Source organism: Ixodes scapularis, unplaced genomic scaffold (assembly GCF_016920785.2).
Source record: "Ixodes scapularis isolate PalLabHiFi unplaced genomic scaffold, ASM1692078v2 PGA_scaffold4__175_contigs__length_147842914, whole genome shotgun sequence".
NCBI classification, from domain to species: domain Eukaryota; kingdom Metazoa; phylum Arthropoda; class Arachnida; order Ixodida; family Ixodidae; genus Ixodes; species Ixodes scapularis.
Window position 1 is genome coordinate 52,653,896 of NW_024609879.1, and position 7,777 is coordinate 52,661,672.

General features: G+C 45.8%; 1 pseudogene; it reads right to left on the reverse strand.

Annotated features, from left to right (window-relative positions):
- Nucleotides 1-257: 257 nt before the first annotated feature.
- On the reverse strand, nt 258-7,142 carry LOC115328943 (annotated as a pseudogene).
- Between the last annotated feature and the right edge of the window lie 635 nt (nt 7,143-7,777).

Genomic DNA, 7,777 nt, shown 5'->3' on the forward strand with positions numbered 1-7,777 from the left:
TAGTTTGGTCTATTGAACTGAATACATAGAAAACTGGTTTAACTGTAAAACGTACAGTCACCCTGACAAACTCTGCTGGAGTATCTGTGGGGTCAGCAATACGGTGTGAAACAAAAATTACACTAGAGGAAATTATGTCAACTGTAATTTTTATTGTAATAAAATTCAAAACGCTACCTTGCGCAATGAAAAGGTTAACAAGCTTTTAAAATGCTTACATTTTTAAGTATTTAGCGTTGATCTGGACGTGCCAAACTCTAAAACGCAAAGTTCGCTAAGGAAGTTGCCAAAGCCGCCACCTTTGGTGAGAAACTATGCTGTTTCCTTGATGATTTGCGAGTCTTTGAGCTTTTATCTGGATTGATGCCAGCGATGACCATGTAAAGTGAAATTATTATTATAAGCAGCAAAGCAAAACAAATGAGCCTTTAACACAAATTTGGACAAATTCATCACATTCGAGTAAATTTCAGCAGCTTGTAAGGCTGTGATTCCTTGGGCAAACCAAGCCCAGTGACAAAGTAGTCTGGCATTCTCACCTTTGAACAAACTCCATTGTCAGGGGTACTTCCTGCAGATACTCCACTATGAGAACGAATTTCAGCAGGAACATAAGCTTTGATGCAACAGCTCTGTTGCACGTAGTGGTCAAGACGATTCCATTCATGCACACGGTGAAATCCGCGGTCATAAAAGGGCTCGGTCCTGCATAAAAAAGCAAGCAGCACAATGAATGTCACATGACGGCCACGAAGACGTTTCTTGATCTAACTTTTATGCAAATGCTCGGCGTGGCAGGCATCTCTTGAAGATTTGTGTCCCCCGCAGTTTCCTGAGAATTGTCAGAAGAGACCCACATATATTTAATTAAAATTACATTAAACAATACCCATTATAAGATCTCCATCCTTTAATGAAAGGCAAACAGAGAGGACATTATGATCTGCATTTTTGCTTCGCCAGCATTGCACCCCTACTGAAAAAAACATTTGGAATTCAAACGGGTGGCAAACTGGTCGACCCGTTTGAATCAAACGGGTGGCAAACCTGTCGATCCGTTTGAATCAAACGTGATTATGGGATATGGGTACCCGTTTAAAACGGTACCCGTTCGAAACGGTTTCCATTTGATGTGGATGCCCGTTTGATACAGGTTCCCGCTTGATACAGGTGCCCGTTTGATGCGGGTGCCCGTTCAACCAGGCACGCGACCACACGTTTGAACGTGCCATTTGGATTCGCTAGCCCTAAATGGGTAACGTCTGGGAGGCTAGTTGTCTTAAACTTATTTAAGGCGTCCCGAAACTCATAAACGTATTTAGAACATGGATAGCAGAAGATAGCAAAGCAAACAAGAACCAAGGTAATTCTAGTCTATGAAGGTAGACTTTCGGGAAATTATTCGCCCGGCTGCCGCGAGAATAGTAGCTGCATTATTATATAAGTAATCTGGAAGAGTACGCGTAGAAGAACGGTCAATCGTTGCCAAGAAGTAGGTTGCAGTGCACTTACCATAAAAATAGCGGACTTGAAAGATGTAATCCGTGATATTTGTCGACACGGTCAAAGCAGGACAACCACACAAACACAAACGAGAGGGAACGGCTCCTTGGAAGTTTCAACACGATGTGGCGCACAAGCTGTCATTTACCGAACCCAACCAAACCGCAAGAATTCCTGACTTCTTTGAAGAATCGCTTGTTGCCGATATAGGCGTAGGACGTTTCGAACACTGATAGCTTTGGTGCAGATGCAATGCGTTGTCGAGAGACATCCTAATAAGACCGCAGGGTTTGGCGACAGATCGAAGCGTGCGGACAAGGGAAGTTCCGAGCTGGAACTGACAACAAGCAGACAAAAAAAAAAAAAAAAGCGACTGCCAGGTGCACTCTTCCGGATCACGATGCTTATCAGCGTGCAGCTCGCGCGCGGCTGCGGGTTACGTGACGGGTGACAAGAGAGGAGGGAGGGGCGAGGACCACAGGGACAGCCCCTCTCCCTCTCCCCGGGCATTCCAGTGAAATGTGTTATTGTAGCTTCAAAAAAAAAAACAAAAAAAACATGCGCGCGCGTTTTTTTAGCACGCTCGAACCTTGGAAATGGCGGCGGGGCGTCCAGAAGCTCGGCTTGCGCCCGAGCGAAAAAAGTACTCAGCGCGAGCTCGTCGTTTGACTGCTGCAACGGCGGGCGTGCTCTCGCAATGCTCGATTTTCTTGCAGCCGCCTGTACGCGTGCTACCTTCGCTGCGTCTTGAATTAAAGTGAAACGGAGTCTAGACGTACATTGTTTCACGCGGTCGCGTCTTCTGCGAGAGAGATTCGAGCTGAATAGGTAAATTGAGACAACAAAGATGGGCAAAGTTTTAAACTTCTGTCAAAAATATCGGCTCAAAAAAGTCGCGGTTTTACGTAAAACAAAAAAGGTGTTAGTTTTAGTTGCAGTATAAGCGAACATCGGCGCAATTGAAATATAAATATACAGTAAAACCTTGTTATAACGAAGTTGAAAGAGCGGCCGTAATTATTTTGTTATAACCATTAGTTTGTTATAGCCAATGTCCATTTCTTCCCACTATTAGCAAGCAAGGGGAATTACAATTCCTTTGTTATATCCGTTAGTTTGTTATATCCCATTTTGTTATAACGGGGTTTTACTGTAATTACTTATATTACGCGGACGATCTGAAATCGATGAACCGGCGCACCCAGCCTTCCGGAAACATTGGCTGCCATGGCTGAAACGCTAGGCGTGCCCACGCCGCCGATCTGTACGTTCAATATCAAACGGGCTCCGGAGAGCCGTTTGACTAAACCGGTACAGTTTGCAACATGGTCACCGGTTTGAGCAAACGTGCGACAACTTTGCCCAAACGAGTCGCCCATTTGCCCAGACGAGCGACCCGTTTGCCAAAGGAGTGACCTGTTTGTCCATATAGGTGACCGTTATGGCTTATACGGGGGACCCCTTTGAGCCATACGGGCGACCCCTTTGACAAACTGGTGACCGGTATGGACCCGTTCATTTTCATATAGGCGCCAAATGGTTTTTTTTCAGTAGGGAATGGACAGGAAAACAGACACAAAAGATCGTTTTCAATTCTCCTCGAAGTTTATTACCTCTTCCGACGACAGGTATAAACGTGCAAGCGATCTGTGAAATGTGAGAGGCACTTTAAGCTTTTATGCAACTGAGAAGATTGCAAAGCAAACAAGAACCAAGGTAATTCTAGACTATACAGCTAGACTTTCGGGGAAATTATTCTCCCGGCTGCCGCGTGAATAGGCGCTGCATAATTCTAGATATCATGGAAGAGTACACGTAGAAGAACCGTCAATAGTTGCCAACACGTAGGTAGCAGTGCACTTACCATAATAATAGCGGACTTGAAAAATGTAATCTGTAATATTTGTCGACACGGTCAAAACAGGACAACCACACAAACACTAGAACGTGAAGGAAGGCCCCTTGAAGTTTCAACACGTTGCGGCGCACAAGCTGTCATTTGCCGAACCCAGCCAAACCACAAGAATTTCTCACTTCTTTGAAGAATCGCTTGTTGCCGCTATACGCGTAGGACTTTTCGAACATTTGGTGCACGTATGGGATATACGACAACGTATGGGATATACGTTGTCGAGAGACATTCTTATAAGACCGCAGGGAAAGGTGGCAGATCGAAGCACGCAGGACAAACGAAGTTGCTAACGGAAAACAAGCAGACAAAGAAACAAGCGACTGTCAACGTCCGCACAGCCGGATCTGGCTATGCTTATTAGCGTGGAGCGTGCCCTACCCTCTCTCTAGTCACGTGACAGAGCTGACCAGAGAGGAGGAAGGGGGCGACGGCGAGGTCAAGGAGCAGGACACCTGGACACCCCACCCCCCTCCCTCTTAACACTCTCCTCCTGCATTCTAAAAAAAGAAAACAAAAAAACTTGTTGTTGGCTTTTTGTGGCAATGCAGTCAATGCTAGGGGAGAGGGTGCGCGGACCGCTGTACAAGCGCTTTTCTCCTCTCTTGGAATTGCCACTGTACGTGTCGTTTGCAGCCTTGGAAAGCAGGCGAAACGCGTGCATTTCAGCACGCACGCTGGAAGTGGCGTCGGCCAGGAGCCCGGCTTGCGCCCGAGCCAAAAAAGCACCCAGCACGAGCTCGTAAATTGACTGCTGCAACGGCGGGCGTGCTCTCGCAATGCTCGGTGTTCTTGCAGCCACGTGTTCGCGCGCTACCTTCGCCGCGTCTTGAAATGAAGTGAAACAGACTCTAGAAGTACATTCTTTCATGCGGCCGCGTCTTCTAAAAAAAGTAAGAAAAGTGAGGCAAAAAAGATGGACAAAGTTTTAAAGTTCTGTCAAAAATATCGGCTCACCAACGTCAGCGCACTTAAAATATAAATACAATTACTTGCATTACGCGGACGATCTGAAATCGATGAACCGGCGCTCCCAGCTTTCCGGAAACGTTGGTTGCCACGGCTGAAACAGCTAGTCGTGCCCACGCCGCCGATCTGTACGTTCAATATCAAACGGACTCCCGAGAGCCGTTTGATTAAACCGGTACAGTTGACGGTCACCGGTCACCCGCTTGTGCAACATGTTCACCGGTTTGAGCAAACGTGCGACAACTTTGCCCAAACGAGTCGCCCATTTGCCCCGACGAGTGACCCGTTTCCCAAAGAAGTGACCTGTTTGCCCAAATATGTGACCGTTAGGGCTCATACGGGGACCCCTTTGAGCCATACGGACGACCCCTTTGGCAAACTGGTGACCGGTATGGCTAAACTGTTACCGGTATGGACCAGTTTATTTTCATACAGGCGCAAAATGTTTTTTTTCAGTAGGGACACGTTGCACGTGTGGTATTTTTAGAGTATTACAATGCTTCCCACACGCTCCAGGTCCTCATAAGTCTTATTTCTTTTTTATTTTTGTTTGGCGCTAAGTTTACAAACTGGGACGACCAAGGACGACAGACACGCGGAAGGCATAACTAAGAATTGGTTTAAGTGTGTGCGTCGTCCTTCATTTTCCCAGTTTGTACACCTTAGCAGCGCAGAACAAAAATAAAAGAAAACCTACTAGCCCAAGGCTTATTGAACTTCATAAGTTGCCGAATTTAGTGGTTTTCTTTAGAACTAAGCAAATTTATACTAACACCATATGTTTATTCAGTAACTAAAACATTTTGAAGAACTTTCAATTAATCATCCGTCCTGTTACAAATATGAGGAACATATACTACGTCCCCCTGGCTGTATAACTTACCTGCACAGGCCACACTTGTGAAGCTTTCGCAGCTTCCGTAAGAAAGTGTAATTTGGATTCTATAAAATACAATTCTCAATATACATGACAAATAGGTTGCTCCCAGCTGTTTCACCTTGCTTGAAATTGCCGGTAAAATTTAACGGTATTGGTTGTGTGGCGCGTCTAGCTTAGGAACATGCAGCACTTTTGGTTTGCATGTATGTGAGCATTTCTAGACTCCAACTTGAGGCTGATAGAGTCATATTTGTTTCCTTTTGTTACATGACCGTTACAAGGCTTATAACACTTGGGCAATAGTGTATACTGCCTACATAAAATGTCACTTCACATGCAAGGATGGACACATTTGTGCATCTTGAAAACTTTAGATTAAGGAACAAGAAAGCAGACGGAAGCCCAGATCTCCGTGTCGTCTACCTTCTTGTGTTTCACGGTATTGGGTATTCAAAAAGTTTATAGTTCACCAGCTCGTCTGCACACTCTCTGGTATTTCTATCCAGATTTTGTGGTTCATGAATCGTTGAAAAATACAAGCCTGAGTTTGATTTAGAATTGTGTGTATACAGGCCCTATTTAGAGATGACAGCATTTTAACAATTTGACAACCCTACAAATCATTCGTGTGAGCATTGAGGGAAATTTTTTCTTGAAGGCATCTCTCAAAGTGTTTAAATTCATGGCAATTTTTACTTCAGGAGGAATGCTTTGCCTCCTGCCTTGAAAGTTCTAAGCTGAAAAAAACACACCTACCTCCTCGATTTTGTAGACCATTTCCTCGTCCTCGCTGAACTGTGCAAGAAGTAGAAGGAGTGCACTTTCGTGTTCGGATGTCACGCACTGAAGGCGACGTTTTGCTTCCTCAGTCTGTTTCAAACTCTTCTTTAGGCGTGGCGATTTGAGCTGGCTGTATGCGTAACGGTACGCACGCAATCCCACTTTTTTCATGTTGAATTCAATTGCCCTGACAACTTCATCGCTAAGAAGTTGCTTTGCATGCTGCACGAGGCATTCTTCCTTGAAAAAGAAAGGCTAACTTTCCTTCACCTGTCCAACAGAGCTGGAGTTGGTGCTACTTCTTTGCCAAGGGAACGTTTCTACCAGAAGGTAATTAACAACGCGTTCATCTGGTTGAAGCTTAGTGTATTCCATCCAGAGACGTTGCCTCTTTTCTGCCTGTGTGTGAACAGTCTCCCCACACGGAAGTTCCGGCTGCCAGGCTACACAGCCATAGGAGTCGCGGACAGACTGTTTCCGTGGCTAAAAGAAATCTAAGTCATCAACGATTTCACTCAGTAGCAGCTGTGGTGCTGACCTCTTATTGTTATTCACACAGTTTTCAAGCTTCCACATCAAAGTTTCTATTCCTGAACCAACGACTGTGCCCTGCAATGTATCTTGAAATGATGAGGGGAACTTATTAGCAATCTTTCCTGCGATTATTCTCAAGTTGTGTCGGCCAGGTGATGGATATTAATCAATGATCAAAGAACTCAATATTCTCACCACCTGATGCATGTCTCCTTGTGTAGGTTTCTGCTGGTCCTTGCAAGCTAGACGCAAACTTGGTGGAAACATCTCCCAAGGAATGCTGAAATGCTCAGCCCATTCACTGTGGCGGTTGGGTCCCATAAAAAGGCCATCACCAAAATGGCCACTTGGAGCTATAGAGGAGGAAGCTGGAATGCTGACTTCAGAGAATTTTTCAGGCAGAATTCTTCTTTCGACATGGGCTAAAACCTCTAAGTCCGACTCTCGCACATACCTCACGTGTTCTAGACATTTTATGCCTCTGTCTTTCGGCTTCGTAGCTCTTATCTCAACAGCCTCCTCTTTGAGTTGTGGAAGCCAACTCCTTACAAATGATGTCAAGTTCATTTTAACGCTTTGCACTGCAAAGAAAAATAAACCGCTAAACAATGTCTAAGATTCAATGTTTAAGCACAACAACAGGGTATTGTGACCATGTACAGTGAGCACGGAATGAAACCCGAACGCCGGAACGCGTGGCCATTGAGACAGGCTTCTCCACCTGGAGGGCCCCTGAGAACTAATGAAAATGCGAAGGGGTGCGAGGGTGCGGGTCCTGCTAAGATGTGCTCGACCCTCGCGCAGCGCGTCTGGTACTTCCGCCTTTCGCCGGTGGCGCGCTGTAAGCGCCGTCACTCGGGGTGTTTTCGTGTCGCCGCACTGTCGCCCGGTCGACACCCGTGGCTTGCGCGCGGCGCGAGAAGGTCGATGCTAGGAGCAGCAGCAAGCTGCTTGCGCTCGCACCAGCGGAGTATGCCCATGGTGTCTTCTCCTCCTAGCGTGCGCACTTTTATTGTTTGTTATACGTATCGTAATTTTATAATTAGCAGGACGTATAGCAAAACAGTGCGGCATACGAGACAGAAGAACAAGTTGGGACACATAATACGCCACTCTGCAGATTATGGTCCGATCTGTTCAGCGCTCCCATTAATTATCGCTTTTATGTATCAGATGCCCAGCGATATCTCTTCAATGCTGTC